The 17,613-nt window shown below is 45.6% G+C and overlaps 1 protein-coding gene across 1 annotated transcript in view; it reads left to right on the forward strand.

Moving 5' to 3' along the window:
- The first annotated feature begins 14,583 nt into the window (after nucleotides 1–14,583).
- ERC2 (ELKS/RAB6-interacting/CAST family member 2) overlaps nucleotides 14,584–17,613 on the forward strand; it is a 1,119,475-nt gene continuing 1,116,445 nt past the window's right edge. The window contains 1 exon segment of the mRNA XM_074199159.1: nucleotides 14,584–14,661. The gene's annotated coding sequence lies outside the window, so the exon portion shown is untranslated.

The following is a 17,613-nucleotide window of genomic DNA, read 5'->3' on the forward strand; positions in this document are numbered from 1 at the left end:
TTCTGCTTATGATTATTTTTGTTCACATAAGTTTCCTTTGAATTCTTCAGTCTTCATTTCTTGAGGCATTGTAACATATTATGTTCATTTATCACACTTTGATCACTTCCTTATCAATGAGCATCTGTTTTGTTTCCAGATTGCTTGTTGTTGTTTTGGTCTTTATGGGGCCTTGACTTCCTTGGTGCTATAGCCTAGCAGGAATCTCTGGGTCAAAGGGTATTGGCATTTCAGTCACTTTGTTTTAGCTTATTTACAAACTACTTTCCAGAATGGTTGTGCCAATTAGCAGTTCCACCCAAAGGGTGTTGGTGTGTCCTGTGTAGTTATTCTAAATGTCAAATTATTTTTGCAGCACTCATCAGCTCCTAAAATAAAACTAGGCAACTGCTCCTTCTGACTCTTTCCCCAATCCATATTAGTCATAATTTTTCTATAGAAGAATGAGGGTTTTACAAATCCATCAGAGGCAGGGAAACCCTCAAACTGAGAAAAACTGTACTTTGAGATTATATGAAGAGTCTTACCATTTCACAAATATAGAAATAATCTCATTTTCTTTTTACAGGGATTGAGGACAATCTGTACGGGTGAATGTCACCTTGGTATGTTGAAGTTGTCTTGATGCTGAGTATTCTTTTTTACATTAATTCTTTACATAATCCTTCAAAAACCTCATTTGTACCAAAAAAAAAAAAAGAATTGAGCAAACCTGACAAACTAAAGTGATTGTGTTTGGCAGTACATGTTATATTCCTCCCCTTCTTTATAAAGATAAAATAAATGTGGATCATTATTGTTTCTCATAATTAATTGAATTTTGGGTTCTTTTATAGATCGCTTTGAAAACATTATTGTGTTCACTAATGCTTATGAATTTCCAGGTCTCTAGACTTTTAAATAAAATTTTCCTTGTTTCTCTGAATTTCTCATGTCTCTAATTTCTTATGATACCACAATATTCCATTACACTCATATCTTCAATATTTTTAACCATTTCTCTTCAATGGCCACTCACTTTCTTTGATTAAAAATACTTACTACAAATATTTTTCCACCATATCTTATTTCTCACTTATCTCATACTCTGTTATATATTACTTATCTGTATATTTATCTTCCCCCCCCCAGTTAGGTTGTAATCTATACCTATAATTAATATATTTAGTGTATTAATATGAGAACATGTATATCTATACAGGTAATCTAGAAAGGACCTTTCTGTTTTTGACCTCCTCAGGTTTACCTGACCAGTAGCTGAAGCTGGATTTGGAGTTAGGAAGACTTGGCTTTGAATCTAATCTTGGACAGTTAGTTATTCACTGAATAAATTTGAGAAAGTTGTTTAAGGTCTATGTACATCAGTTTCTTCCACTAGGAAATGGGGGATTGCACCTATATCACAAGATTGTGGTGAGGATCAAATGAGATATTTCTAAGTGTTTTACAGATCTTAAAGCTCTATAGAATATTAACTGTTGTTATGATTAATAAAGGTTTTTTGATTGACATTATAATGAATAGTTTGGTGATTTTTTTTTACATAAATTCTCAATTTTTTTTATGGTTAAACCAATTCCTAGCTCCATTAATAGCATCGTATTCGGCTTAGTAAGAGTAAATGATTAAGGATGGCTAGATGGTACAGTGGATAGAGCACTGACCCTGGAGTCAGGAAGACCTGAGTTCAAATTTGACCTTGGATGCTTAATAATTACCTAGCTATGTGAAAGTCACTTAACCTTCTTGTCTTGCCAAAATGAAAAAAAAAAGAGTAAATGATTGTACTAAGTGCTAGGCCCTCATAGCTCACTGATTATCTAGAGCAAGGACATAATCTTTCTGGCATTCTGGGCTCTTTGAATAGTCTCATGGTCTAAGGATCCTTTCCCAGAATAATATTTTTAAATGCAAAACATAAAATATATATGATTGAGATGGAAAACAAATTATATTAAAATATAATTATCAAAATGTTAAAAAAAATTTATGGACCCAAGTTAAGGATCTTGTTCCAGAGCCTAAGTGTCTCTCCTCCCAAAAGAATTCACAAAACACATTCTCAAAAGATGGCAAGGACAACAAAGTCCTGAAATTGTCTTTCCAAGGTGTTTGTGAGGTGTGGGTGTGCAGGACTGGATCCTTCATCTACCTTTAAAGGCTGTAGAACATTTTTTTTTGTTGTCCTTTTATTTTCAAAGAGGACCAGTGACATCATGGGGTCATGTCTTAACTTACACAAGATTTGAATTGAAGTGAGGCAGAATTGTACAAAGTTGAGTGAGACAGACGTCTCACTCAAAAGCTATATAACTTAACCTAGAACAATTCCAGGTATCTCTAGGTTCCAGGGAAAACCATCAGCTATCAGCTGAGAAATGACTTTGTCTTTTCATAGATGGTTGTACATAGCTTGTCAGACTTCTGGAATAATCTGGCACCGCTACTTCTGCCTGTTGAAAGAAACTCTTAAGGCCATACTTGGCTACAGTTCTGTGTCTGTTCAAACTTCATCACTTTCTTAAATCAAGAAAAGCTGGGCCCTTGTACTTTGGGGCTTCTTTGATGCTCCTGGGCATCCTCAGTGGGCATGACAGTTACAGTAGGAAAATGCCAACAGAGCCAAGGATTTGGTCTCCCTTGAGATGACTAGGTTTGGGCAATGCCACCAGCCCCAGCAAACACCAAAGCTGATGAGAAGCACCTCTCAGACAACTCATCCCATCCTTAGAGTGATGTGGGAGCTCAATGATATCAAGAGCATTCTGGATCTTCATCAGCTGCTGCCTTCCTATGTTTCCAGTCTTCTTACATTGTATTCCTCTACACACACTCTATGATCCTGTGACCTTGGCCACCTTTCTGTCCCTCCCATATAAAACTCCATCTCTCATCTCTGTGCATTTGTATTGTTTTTGTTATTCAGCATTGTCTGACTCTTCATGACCCCATTTGAGGTTTGCTTGGAGAGATAAGAGTAGTCTGCCATTTCCTTCTCCAGTTCATTTTACAGATGAGGAAAGAATAGTCTTTCTGACTCCAGACCTGGGACTTTACCCTGAGCCACCAATCCCTACAATTTTCTTCCTTCTCACCTTCACTTTCTGGTTTCCTTCACCACTTAGCTTTTTTTTTTTTTTAGTTTTTGCAAGGCAATAGGGTTAAGTGACTTGCCCAAGGCCACACAGCTAGGTCATTATTAAGTGTCTGAGGTTGGGTTTGAACCCAGGTACTCCTGACTCCAAGGCCAGTGCTGTCTTCACTGCACCCCCCCCCCCCCCCCCCCGTTACCACTTAGCTTTTGCAGGATATCCTTTCCCTAGCTGTTAGTGCCTTCTCCTTGGAGATAATCTTCATTTCTTTTCTTCATATGTGGTGTGTACCTAGCTGCTTACCTTTTGTAAACTATGAGCTCCTAGATTTTTGCCTTTCTTTGGCTCCTTAATCTCAGCCTAGCCACAAACAATAGATGCCTATTGATTTTCTGATCAGTCAACCCAACCCAACAACTTCTTTGAGATAGATGTCCAACTTTTTATCATTTCTTAATTCATGGAATTGTTATAAATTGTTTCTATAAATCCTCTACAATGTGCCCACTATGCTAGAAGTCTTCCTTTGCTTCTTCTGAAGTGTCAGGGCTATTCATGGACCACTTGGGTCCTCCATCTGGTGCTTCCCATTCTTGTTCTATGGCCGGCCCACTTCCCTTTTTTTTTTCCTTTTGATGTTTTAGATTTAGAAGGAGGTTGGAGTCAATCTTCATTTTAGTTTGTAAAGTTTTATTTTTTTATGACTAGAACAATGAACATTTGAATAAAGAACAGAAATGAGGATTATGTATGCAATTGTATGTAATTGTGAAGTTTTATTATATACAGTTTGTTTATAAGTGTATATTAAATTTAACATGATAGTTACAAAACTGTCTTGTGACTCTGCTCTCTTCTGTATATTTTTAATGTTTCATTGATGCTTATTTTTTCTTTTCTTTTCTATTTTGCCTTTTTTCCCTCATTTCCACCCTCCCCCCACTCCCAAGAAAATCTGATTTGTCTCTGGTAAGTATTAAATAAATCCTGATTCTGGCACTTATTAGCTGTCTGACTCTGGGCAAGTCATTTACCTTCTCTTGGTGTTCATTTGTAAAATGGGGTTGTGGTACTGCAATGAGACTCAAATGACTTAGTGTGTGACATGTCGTATAATAAACTTTGTAAACTTGGAAGCACTACAGGAACATTATTTATTATTTATATTTATCAAAAGATTATTCATTTCCCACAGTGATCAGTATGCTTAATATTCCCAGCTGAGTATTTTCAATAGTTAGTGATGTGTGAATTAATTGATGAAGAAATGAATCATATTCTGGGAATGATAATAATAATTATTATTATTATAAAAATGATAAACATTTTTCTTCCTTAAGGATGTGATTTCTCTTTCTAGATCAATGTATACCATGGAAACAATGTAAAGACTAACAGAATGCCTTCTGTGGGGGCGGGGGGGGGAGGGAAGCAAGATTAGGGACAAATTGTAAAACTCAAATAAAATCTTTCTAAAAAAAGATAAACATTTATATAATTCCTATTATGTGCTAAGCACTTTTAAAATATCTCTTTTGATCTTATTCCAGTCTCACTAATCCTTCTTAACAGATGCAATATTTTAAAAAAATTTCCTCCTTTTTTTGTAGTGCTTCTGGGCATATTGTTTTATTTATAGATGAACCTTAGGAGATATGTTAATGTAATTTAATAGGATAAGCAAAGGGCATGTGATATTATTAGCATTCTTTCCACAAAAGCAGAAAGCAACCCATATTTGAATTAATAGATAAATCCCTGTGAACTGCCTGAGGGATCTATATGCTAAGTGATTTGCCCAAGGTCCAAGAATTAGTTTCAAAATGGGATTTGAATCCAAGTTTTCCTGACTTTAGGTCCAGTATTTATCCACTATGCAAAGTAATGGGTTGGAAAATCTGAGGAATGCCCAACCATAGTCTGTCTGAAGTTTAGCAAAGAGCTTTGTAAAGCCTGCCATGTTTTTGGAAACACTGGAGGTCCAATGGAACTTTACTTCAGTGATTTGGTTGTTCATTGGAGTAGAATGCAACACATTCATCCTTTCTCCTCCTATGTAATTTTGATTATAAGCTACCATAAGTCCTCTACATTCTTGGCTAACAGGGAAGCCCTGAGACCATTTATCAGTACTTCTCACTTTTTTGCTGAGCTACTTCCATTTTTAAACCTACTGTTCCTAGACTTTTTATTTTATGTAATTTCTGCATACAAAACCTTCATTGGCAATCTGTTGCAGTGTGCATACATACACCTAGCCTATGGAGGGTTTGTTTTTGTTTTTTAGTTTTTTGCAAGGCAAATGGGGTTAAATGGCTTGCCCAAGGCCACACAGCCAGGTAATTATTAAGTGTCTGAGACAGGATTTGAACCCAGGTCCTCCTGACTCCAGGGCCGGTGCTTTACCCACTGCGCCACCTAGCCGCCCCTATATGGAGGGTTTGATTCACCATGGACAATGCTATATGTGGACATCACTTGTACCTCCCTTGTGTGTCACATGTTCTGCTTCCAACCACAAATATCTCTAGATGCCACCCTGGTCCCTCCCTCTCTTTTCTCTCTTGGTGATCTCATCAACTACTATAATTTTTGCAAATGACTCCCAGACCTATATACTCAACCAAGTCTCTGCTCTGAGCTCTGTTATTATATCACCAACTGTTTGTTGGACATATGTCAAAATTAACATGTTCAAAATGGAGCTCAATACATATCCCTCCAAAACCTATCCTTCCCTCTAATAGCCCATATTTATATACTGTTTAATATCTGCCAGCCACTGTACCTTATAAATATTACTTCATTTGATCCTCACAACAATCCTATGAAGTGAGTTCTGCTATTATTCCCATTTTACAGTTGGAGAAACTGAGGCAAACAGAGGTTAATTGACTAGTAAACTAAGAAGTATCTGAGGCTGGATTCAAACTCGTTTTCCTGATTCCAAGCCAGTACTCTATTCACTGCCCTAGCTCTCTCCTAGTTCCATGAAGGCTATTACCATCCTTCCACTCATCTATACCTTTTGATTTATCTTCACTTCTTTTCTCTCCTTCCCTTTTGGTCTATATTAAATTTATTGCTACTCTTTGACATGTCTAACTCTGGTTGGTTCTTGTCCTTTGTTCTCGAAGAAGACCAAAATCACATCACTATGTTTGAGACAGATGACAGTGTGTCTGACTGTGGCTGATTAGACCAACATGAGCTGGGAATGCTCTACCACAAGTTGGGCCAAATAGTCCATATGAACCCCTGGGGTGGGTACTCCAAAATTCTGGGTGTCTTATTTCCTTTGAGGTGCTTCAATTCTACCTTCCTCATGGAGTGCAGCCCCCTCACCAAGGAGGGCATCTCATGTTGGGCAGTCTTGTGCCAGTGTCTCCCAAGCTATACAGTCAATTCTAAAGTTCTCCAATAAGAACTTCAGGGTTGAATCTGTCCCTTTCTCTACACTTACACTAGTTCAGACTCTTTTTGCTTCATTTGGACTATCATAATAATCCCCCAACAAGAACACTGACTTAGGACTGAGAATGTGGGTTCAAGTCATGCCTTAGCTATTGTCTCTTTGGACAGCCTTGATGGACCCTAATTTTCTCACGTGTCAAATGGTGATGAAACTAAATGATCACTGAAGTCCCTTTTCCTTAGAAACCTGATTCCTACCCTTCTGCTTGTGCCTTCCTCTGAGGTTTATTTTCATCATACTGTGTATGCTCCATTAGAATATGAGCTCCTTGAGGGTAGGGACCATGGTCTTTTTCCTTTTCTTTGTATTCTAAGCAATTTGCATAGTGTCTGGTGTGGAGTCACCAGCTTGAAGAAAATTGGTTGACTGATTGGTTGACTGACCTATCACCCTTTGGTTTCTCTGCTTTTACTGTAATATCTTTCACTTAAAATAATCTTCCCAATGCACATGTCTGACCTTTTTACTTCCCTGAATAAAGAATATTCAATGGCATCTTTCAGCTCTAAAATAAAATGTGAATTCCTCAATTTGGCAATTCACAATCTGGCTTCAGCTTTACCTTTATAAATGGATTTCTCATTTGATATCCCTCCCCCAGCATTCTCTGTTTTGCCCAAACTGGAGATTTCATCTCTGGTTTATGGACCTTTGCATGGACTGGAAGACTCCCTTTTCACTGTTCCCCCACAACAAAGTTTTCTTCAGTCCGTTAATAAAGAGACACACTGTGCTAAACATTGAAGAAAGAAAAAGAGGCAAAAGATAAATTCCTGCCTTCAAGGAGCTCTTCAGGACTCAACTCAGATTCCCCCCACTCTGGGAAGCCTTCTCTGATCATCTTCTTCCCCTCAGAGGATCCTAACCATCATTATCTGGGCACTTGGTTCCATCCACATTGGAAAAAGTATTGCTTGACAGTGGGGATTATTTTCTGATTGTCTCTAATATGATTAGCCCGGTGCTTTGCATACCGGAGGTGATTAATAAATGCTTATTGTGCTGAATATGAGTGAATTGTCCATCCTAGGTCTCCTGAAGAGGAGCATGTATTATAAATGGTTCCAAACTCACACAAATAACATGACAGATGTGTTCTGAAGAGAACACACACCCTGGCAACCTGATCACATTCAACATTCTGCTCCAATAAATTCTGCTTTGGAAAGGTCATGGAAAAATGAATTTTGACCTTTATTAGAAAATATGTTCTATCCTCAAAGAGACTTTGGATATTTTGAAAAGTCAAGACAACAAAGCCAGGAAACTAGTCCTCTCTGTCCTTTAGAGCCTGGCCGAGATGCTCGAATTTCCTTCATGGAGACCTTCCTTGATCCCTCCTCACACTTTGTGCCCATCCTCAACAGACTAGTAGCCTCTCTCTAATTTGGAGTCATTAATAGCTGTGTGAGAAGTTAAATGACTTGCCTAGGTGACATGGCCAGGATGTATGAGGTCAGGATTTGAACTCAGGTCTTCCTGACATCAAGGGAAACTCTCTCTCCATTTTGCTAGGTTGCTTTTCTCTTACTGTCTCAGGTCCATACTAACTGTTCAAGAAGTGTGTGCATGTTCTTGAACTGAATTACCTTGGATGTCTCCTCAGCATGTTTTATTTCTGTTCTAGTCATACCTTATCTCCCCGACTAGGCAGAGTGGTGAGGCAGCTAGATGGTGCGCTGAATAGTGTTAGATGTGAAGTTGGGAAGATATGAGTTCAAATCCAGCCACAGACATTTACTAGTTGTATGAACCTGAGTGAGTCTTAAACTCCCTGATGTGTGGCCCTCAGTTGCTCAAGTAACGAGGGAGCAGAAAAGGTTGGATAGATGATTTGGGGTAACCAGCAGACCTGGAGGGAAGGAGCATGACCAGAGATCTCTCCAGGATCTGACATAATCAACAGCACCAGGTCCTAAAATAAAAACCAGAAGGGCCCAGGGGAGTCCCCCTCCAGGTGTGTGGATGGTGTGATGAAGGGAAGAGAAAGGTCTTCCTGGCGTTAAGATCAGGAGATAAAAATGGAGTGAGAAGTCCAAGGTTCCAAGTGGTGACTCTCCTCTCACATAAAATCCTTCCCCCAACCTGGGACTACGTCCTTGGATGGTGGCATCCTGATAACCCCTCCTCTCCTGAAGCAGCTCCTAGGGGACCCACAGCAGGCTAGGCACCCAAGGCCAAATGTTTCAAGATCCTGACTTTTGGTTGTATACCAGGGCCTGGTTTGGTGTGTCTGTCTTTGTGTTCCCATTTGGTGTTTTCTTGGCAGAGATACTGGAGTGGCTTGCTATTTCCTTTCCATTTTACAGATAAGGAAACTGAGGCAAATAGGGTCACACAGCTAGGAGGTGTCTGAGGCCAGAGTTGAACTCAGGCAGAGGAGGCATTCTGGCAGCAGATCTGGCATTCTCTCCACTGGGCCACCTAACCGCACTTTGTACACGTCAGCCACTTGTGATTTCTAAGAGACTGGGGTGGGGGGGGACAGCCATCCCATTTGAAAGTTGAGTCAGCTAAGTTCCAAAGAGGGATGTGTTTTAGTCAAGGTCACCCAGGGAGTAAAAAGCAATAAAGGGGGTTGACCCCCATTCTGTCCCTCTAAATCCAACATGCTTTGCAATGTCAGGCTGCCCCCCATCACCTCTCTGTCCTGAAGCAAGGTGGTTCTGGGATCCATAGTTGTTCTCCTTGTATATATTCTTCATGTGCAATTGTCACATTAATCTGAAAAAACCGATGATACTTTAAGAGTATCTATATTTGAATACATTTCAGAGTCCTCCGTCTGGCAGAGAAGACATGAGTAGTTACGAGGCACAAGATTTTGCTTCTTTTCCTTCTTTGCAGAGGTGAGGGGCTATGGGAATGGACAACTGTATGCACTGTCTCCTTCACTGTTGATCAGTTTTGCCAAATCCCTTTATTGTGTTATAAAGAATGGTCTATTGGGAGGGCAAGGAACTGGTCAGACACAAAGATAACATAAAAACAAAAACAATAAAAGTTACAAAAAGATTAAGTGCTCTATGAGAGGTAAGGATGGCTACATTTGTCTCTCCATCATGTGTCACAGAGTTTGGAGCAAAATAGACACTCCAGAAATCCCTTGTTGAATGAATGGTAATAATAATTGACTTTTTGTTTTGTTTTTGCACGCTGTTAGTGATTATCAAGTGTCTGAGGCTGGATTGGAACACAGGTCTTCCTGACTCCAGGGCCAGTGCTCTAACCACTGCCCCACCTAGCCACCCCAGTAGTTGACTTTTAAATGACTCAGGCCCTGACCAAAAAAAGTAGGTACTTAAGAAATCATCTTTGATAGATTGGTTACAGGTAAAGGGGTACAACGGAAAGAGCATTTAGGACTTGAGTTCAAATATTGTCTCTGATACTTCTTGTGTGACTTTGGGCATCTCCTTCATTTTAGGGGCCTCAGTTGCCTCTTCTTTAAAATGAGGGGTTTAGACCAGTTGTCTTTGAGATCTTTCTCAGCTTGAAATTTATGATATGATGAATGAAAAAGCATTGATTAAACCCAATTACAAAGCACATGTGATCCCATAATTTTCAAATTTGCAAGGTGCTTTATTTTTTAAAGTAACATTTTTTTCTCGATTAACTTACATTTCTTTTCTCCATTCCTACCTCCTCTTCCCTCACTGGGGGAAAAAACCCTGGTAACTTGTATGCATAATTCAGCAAAATAAATTCCCTTCTTGGCCATGTCCAAAAATATTCTGTATATACTATCCATAAGCTTCTTTTAGGGGAAGGGGAGCATTTTTATCTTCAGTCCTTTGGAATCACTGATCACAGTGATACTGCTTCATTTATAACTCACAACATCACTGGGGGTGGTACTCTTACTATGATCATTTTACAGATGAGGAAACTGAGGTTTAGACCTGGGGAAGAGAATTAGGAGGCAGCTTGAATTCAAGAGGATGCTTTGCCTTATATTTCTCCAGAACTCAGGACCCTATCAGTTTCTCATTATCATTTGAAAGGAACCTGGTATCCTTATGCCAACATATGGTTATATTTGGCAGGGGCAGGAGCACCAGGGGCATGGAAGAAGCCACCGGGAGCAAGGAAGCATGTGGGTTTTTCAATTGTTGAAGCATCCATCTGTGGCAAGTCTCTCCCCTGGAGTTTCCATAGAGTCATGACCTCTTTCTACATTGAGATGGCTAATTTACAAAGGGGACTGCAGAGACACTCCTAATTTTAATAGCTTTAAATAGAATTTAGAAAGTGCTAATGAGGCAGTTTTAAATGACATGATGAATGAGGGAGGGGGAAGGAGGAATGATGGAGGAATAAAGAATGAAAAGCAATCATTTATGCAATAATAATGATAACCTTTACCTTAGCACTGTAAGATTTAAAAAGCACTTTCTTCACAACAAACCTTTGAGTTGGGAGTGCAAGTTTTATTTTATCCAATTTCAGATGAGGATACAGGCTGGAAAAGTTAGATGACTCATCCTGAGTCACACAGCTGATGATTATGGGTTCAGTCCTGAGCCCTAAAGTTGAGGAAAGGACATCGATAACCCAGAGAAAGCCCAGAAGGCAATTAAGATAGTGAAATGACTTGAGGTCATGCCATATGACTGCTGTTTAAACAGTTTATTTAGCTTGGAGACTTAGAAGTCATAAGAGATTGAATTTCAAATATTTGAAAAGCATTTTGGGGTTGTTTTCCATTTTTTAAAAGTGGGGTCAGATAGTTTCCCTTTGATCCCAGGGGGCAAAATTAGGAGCAATGGGTGGAAAACTTTAGATGCCAGGATAAATTTGCATTTTATCTTAAAGACAACAAAAAATTTTTGATTCTGGGAATGATAACCAGATTTCTGTATTGATTTTGACTGCTTAGTGGAAGATGAATTGGAGAGGAGAGAAGCTAAAAGGGAGTACAGTTAAGAATCTAGACAATGGTTATTGTCTCTGACTTGGAAGTTGCAATTTTTTTTTTACAGTTATCTTTCTGACAAGACTATTTAACTGAACTGAATCTCTCAAACATGTATCCAAGAAGCAGGGATGAAGTCACTTTGGCTTCACTCCTTAAAACCAGTAATCTGTACATGGCCACAAGAAGCCGGGATTTATTGGTGAAATACATAAGGTAGATGTTAGGAAGGCATAGAAGTAATAGAGTTGGAGAGCTTTTTAACAAAGGATAATAAATCAATTGCTGGAGAATATGTGTGAGGACACAGCCCAAAGATCACTAGTCCCTTTCAGTCATTTCTACTTAGGCATCTTTGTGATTAGTGTGGATCGTGAATGCAAGGTAGAAGTGAAAAAGAATTTAAAGGAATTTTTTCATTCAAAAAAGAAAAGTATTTTAAAATACCTAACTGAGAGCTTTTTTAGGCAACTGGCTAGGTGTGGATGGCTGGTGACAGAATCTCAAAAGAGCTAAAATAGTTTAAGACCGTGAACTTTCTGGTCTAAACCCTCAGCAGCTGTAGCAACAGTTCAGAGTGATAGCTTCATCCAGAAGGCAGCAGAGGGCAGCAGCTGTTCATTAGGGGCATGATAGACCAGTCCCTACAAATAGTTATCTCCATTTTATTTCCTTCCCCCCCCTTGTGTTGTGGTTCTGCAAGATGAGAGAATAACCCTAGGGCTTTTGAGGTGAACATTTCTTGTCAATTTTTTTCTTATTTTCATTTAATTTAACTTCTTTTGCTTTGAATTCATGTGCCTCATTACCTTCAATGAAGAAACCGTATCGGTGGGGGGCTTAATGGACTATGGCTTTGAGTTAAGTTCCTTGACCCCCAGAAGTTTTCTAAGGGTGTGTGTGTGTGTGTGTGTGTGTGTGTGTGTGTGTGTGTGTGTGTGTGTGTCTGTGTGTGTAGGTACTCCCTTTAACTTTCACCATACCTGTGATCCCAAAGATATAAGGAGTTCCTACTGAGGAAATACCACTTGCCTAAGCTGAACCGGCCTGCTCTTTGTTTTACTGTGGTGGAGTTACCTGGGACCCTCGGAGGCTGATGGACTTTTCCAGAATGACGTTGTTAGAGCATGCTGGGTCTTCTGGTCTCCACGGCCGGCTCCCTCCACAAAACCGTGCTGCCTCTCTGGGGCCGAAAGCTCAGCACAGGATCAGACGCACAGGCAGACAAGGCCGTGCACCCTGGGCCGGGGCTCGCTTTCCCAGCCTCCTTCCTTAGGAAGCTTTTCAATCCAATACATGACTTGGCCCTGGGCCGCCCAAGGGGCCGCGTGCGCCCCGGCGCGGGGCCGCGAAGCCAAGCCACACCTGGGCAGCGGGGCTGCGGGCGCAGGTGCCCAGCGCCCTGCCCCTGGGGGGCGCGGCCCGGCCCTCGGGGGAGGCCCGAGGCCCGTCCTCAGGCCCCGGCTCCGGGCTCCCCGCGTGCTCCCGGCCTCTCGCGGCTTTGTCCCTTTGTCCCGTCCGTCGTCCCTTCCCGGCCAGGCCGCGCCCGGCTTGGGGGTCCTTGGGGGGGCGGCGCGTCTCCTCTCTGCGCTCCCCCAGGCCCGGGAGGGCCAGCGCGGGGGGCAAGTGTCCGGGGGCCGGGCGGGGGGTGGGCCGGGGCCTGGAGGCCGCGCCGCCCCCCGCTGCCCCTGTCTGGGGGCGCCCGGCTCCCCGCGCCCTTCACCCCTTCTCTGGCGGCACATCGGGGCTCGCCGCCCCGCCCTCCCCTGGGCGCCCAAGTCCGGAGGAGCCGAGTTCCAGTCCAGCCTCCGGCACTTACCGGCCTCGCCCTGCGCCCCGGCCCCGGCCCCCACCCCCGGCCCCCTGGACCCCGAGGGCCCCGGAGCAGAAGCCGAGCCCCCCCCCCCCTCCGGGGCTCCCGAGTGCGGGGCGCCGAGGGACCCCCGCGAGCAGGAGTGCCGGGGGCGGGGGGGGGCGGAGTGGGAGGAGGGGCTGGGGTCCCCGCCCCCCGGGAATGCCGGGAAGCCGCGGCCCGGGCCGGGGGCCACAGCCGGGGGCCGGGGCCCCGCCCCGCAGCCATGTGTCCCGCAGCAGCCGCGCCCGCCCGCAGGTGAGGACCCCGGGGGGGGGGGGGGGGGTCCCGCTGCAGTGCGTGTGCGGGGGGCGGGGCGGCGGGAACAAGGTGCCCCGGCCCCCGCCCCCCGGCCCCGCCCCCGCCCCGCCCCCGCCTTTCTCCCTCCGCGCTCCCGCCCTGCTCCTCCCCTCCTCGGCCGGCTCTGGCTCCCTCCATCCTCCCTTCCCGCTGCCCCGCTCCGCCCTTTCCCTCCGGCCCTCCCTGCCTCCCTCCGTCCTCCGTCCTCCGTCCTCCGTCCTCCACCCTCCATCCTCCATCCTCCATCCCTCATCCCTGCATCCCTGCATCCCCTCCGTCCCTCCGTCCCTCCCGTCCCCCCCTCCCCTCCGCCCCTCCGCCCCCCGCCCGCGGCCCCCACACGCCCCGGCCCCGCCCCGCGGGCGTCTCCCCTCCTCCCTCCCCCCCCTCGGGCCGGGCCCGGGGGGTCCAGCGGCGGCGGCGGAGCCCGACGGACGCGCGGGGAGCCCGGAGCAGGGGAGGTCCGTGGGGCGGGGGACCCGGGCGGGGGCGGGGGGGCGCCGGGCCGGGGGGGGGGGGTCCTCCGGGTCGAGGGGCGTCCGCGACCCGGGGGGCTCCGGGGGGGGTCGGGGAAGGGGGGCGGCCGGCCGGCCGGGTGGGGACGGGGCCCGGGCGGGCCTGGGCCGGCCTCGTGGCGGGCCAGCGGACAGCTCCCCGCTGAGTGACGGGCGCCCCCGGCCAGTGAGGGGGCCGGGCCGGACCTCCCGCGGAGCCCGGGCGGCCAATCCGGGGCGGCCGGAGGCGGGCCCGCCCACGGTCACGGTCGGCCTCCCTGGTTGGCTCGGGCGGCCGCGCTCGGACTCGCCCATTGGCCCGCGCGGCCCGGCTGGCTCGGCTCTGCGGGAGCGGCGGCCCGGCCTCGCTGCGGCCGCTCCGGGGCCGGCCTCGGGCGCCGGGCCCGGCCGGGCCGGGCCACGTCCAGCCGGCCTTGGGCCCAGCGGCTCCGGGGGGGCGCTCGGCAGGGGCGTGGCCCCGGCCGGGACTGCGGGGGCCGCCCGCGGGCCTGAGACCTCGGAGGAAGCAGGTAGGGGCCCGGGGGGGGCTGCTGGAGGCGCGGGCCCCCCCCCCCCGGGAGCGCCCCCACGCCCGGGGCCCCCCGCTTCGCGTGCCGGCCCGTCCGAGAGCCGGGGAGCCCGGGCCGGGGGGCGCCCCCTAAGGACGGGCCCTTCCTGGCAGCCGCACCTGGCTCCCGCCTTCCCTGCGGGGGGGGGGGGGGTCCGCCCCTGGGGGTGAGCAGCCGCGCGGACCCCCTAGCTGCCCCCCCAGATTGTCTTGTCACATTCAGCTCCTTCAGCCATTCTCAGGCAGAGAGTGTCTGAGGGGCCCCCGGCCCCGGTCACCCCATCAGTGCCCTTCCGGAAAGGAGGCCTCCCCGCCGGGCACTGGCTTCTAGGTGTGCCCTCGCCCGGCAGTGTCCTTCTTAAAAGGAGGCATCTCCTCTGGGCACCCTCTTCTGTCGGTGCCCTTGCCCATCAGCGCCCTCCCACAGAAGAGGCCTCCCCGCGGGCCGCCTCGTCCAGCTGGGGTCCGAGGCCGAGATAAATGGGGCTAGCAGCCCCCCTTCAACCATGGAAGCTACACAAAGCCCATATGAACAGCTCCTGACTTGGAGGAGGTGGAAAGGCTCCCTCTGGGGAGGGGTGGGGTGGTGTTTTGCCCTTGCTTTGGATTTCGTGCCCTGGCCTATGTTGAACGCATAGTAGGTCCTCATTAAATTCTTGCTGGGGGGCTGACCGCCTCAGTTCATGCTGCATAGGATCACATGAGATCTCACACCCTACTGCTCCCTCCCACTGCCATTGCAGTTCACCCCACATCCAAGGTCTTTTTTAAAAACCAACTGTTGTCCGATGATTTCTGACATTTTTGTAGCCCTCGAGGGTTTGCTAAGTGTCCTCCTTCCAACAACTCTATGAGGGTGATATTGTGAGGATTTTTTCCAATTTCCAAGTGAGGGAATTGGGACTCTTTGAGATGAAGGTGATATGTTCAGGGTCTCACAGGTAAAAAGGACCAGGGCTGGATGCCAGAACAGGTCCGGTATATGTCTGTGACTCAGTGCTTATCTTATGATTTTTTTTTTTACCCAGATATAAAACTTTATATGCATCTATTAAGATTTGTTTTACTTTTACTAGATTTCTTCCATTGATTTAGACTGCATAGGTGTTCAAAGGTTTGGTATATATGAGACAAGTGACTTTTCTGTCAGGATTTTCACTGAGAAAAAAGAGCTTTCAGATTTCCTTATTTCTCCTTTCCTGAGTCCCCCACAGATATTTAAAAATTCAGTGACATGTTACCTGTTCTACTGTAAAGTTAGCTGGAGGACTCCATGTGGAACAGGCAGTTAGAGACTAGCCTGCTAACTTCATGTTTCCCATTCCCATGTTTCCCATTTCTTTATGGGAATAGCTAGCATGGTAAGCTGGATCCGATCTGATGGAGGAGGGAAGCTCTTTTTTTCTGGCTGGGAGAGAGGGAAGGAGAAGGTGGTTTGAAGCTGTGAGTTCACTGGTGAAGAAATGAGGAAACATTGTCTTAGATAGTTGGCAGTGAGACTGAGAAGTTATGTTCCCAATGGTCACATGACCAGTGGATGTCAGAGGCAGCAGGTCTTCTTCATCCTAAGGTTCTACTCTCTGTCCATTAAGAACTCCCCTTCTTGGAATTCTAAGCAGTCTTGGTTCTGAAAGGACGCTTAGAGATCAGTTAGTTCCATCTTGTCGCTCACTATATTGATGTGGAAACTGAGGTTCTTAGTGAGAAAATGATTTTCCCAGTAGGATGTAAACTCTGAGGAGAAAAACACTGTTTCCATCTCTCCAGGGATTTTGTACTGTCCTCTATATACAGGGTACTTTGTATAGTTAATTAGTGGCAGAGTGGAGATGAGAATCTGCACCTTCTAAATTTTTGACTGATGCCCATTTCCACTGTTTTGAAACAAGAGAAATCTTTTTTTAAAGACAACTCTCTGGAGTCCAGTTGTGATTATGCATCCTTAATGTCTGCTTCATAGGGGACTCTTGGACCATCTCCTAGGGAACACCCAGGAAGAGGTGATATCTGTCTAATCATGGTCTTCCTCACCTGATCCCTCAACTGAGCATTTATGTTTAAAGTCTGTTCTTTTCAAGGAAAAGAGTCTGAAGGGCATATATAGCAATGGCTTAAGCAGCCTCCAAAGGATTTGGGAGCCTAGAAGGTGAGGGTTTAGTATATGGAGCGTAACCCTGGGGAGGCATATAGAAAGAGAATTAAACAGTTCCTACTTGAAAGAATGGAACCAAGTCCTAGAGAAGTGAAATGACTTGCCCAAGGTCACATACGTAATACATAGTCCTAAGATTCCATGGCCAATGAAGCAGTTTAGCAGGCCTTCCTTGCCAATGCACTGTCTCGCAGCAAGTGCAAGAACTCAGGGGAATTCAGTAAGCATTTATCTAGAGTTAGGTTCTGTGCTGGCTCTGGAAATACAGACACACAAAATTAAAAAACAGTCCTTAACCTGGAGAATTTACATCCTATTGGAATGTTCTGTTGATTCTATAAGGAACATACTCACACACATGTGTGGATAATACACGCACATTCAATCCATACAATGTAACAATTAGACATGGCCCTGGAACTGGAAAGAATAATAACCTAGTCAGACCATCCCACTTTACAATGAGGAGACTAGGAACCATAAACAGAAAGGGACTTGCCCAAAGTCACCCATGTTATCAGTGGCAGAGCCACTGGTTTTCTATGTCCAGATCTGGTACTCTTTCTACAGTACCATGATGAGTTGCCCCTTCTAAACTTCATGGAATTGCCCTTTGAATAGGCACTGATATTACTCATGGTTTTTCTTTGGGGAATATGGAAGTGGCTGTGAATAGGGTGAGAGTAAGAGAGGCAAACCCTTGGATACCATCTTCATTGGTCCTAATTATAGCAAAAAAAACGTCACAAGCATGGGGTTACC

Source organism: Macrotis lagotis, chromosome 8 (assembly GCF_037893015.1).
Source record: "Macrotis lagotis isolate mMagLag1 chromosome 8, bilby.v1.9.chrom.fasta, whole genome shotgun sequence".
Lineage (NCBI taxonomy): Eukaryota > Metazoa > Chordata > Mammalia > Peramelemorphia > Peramelidae > Macrotis > Macrotis lagotis.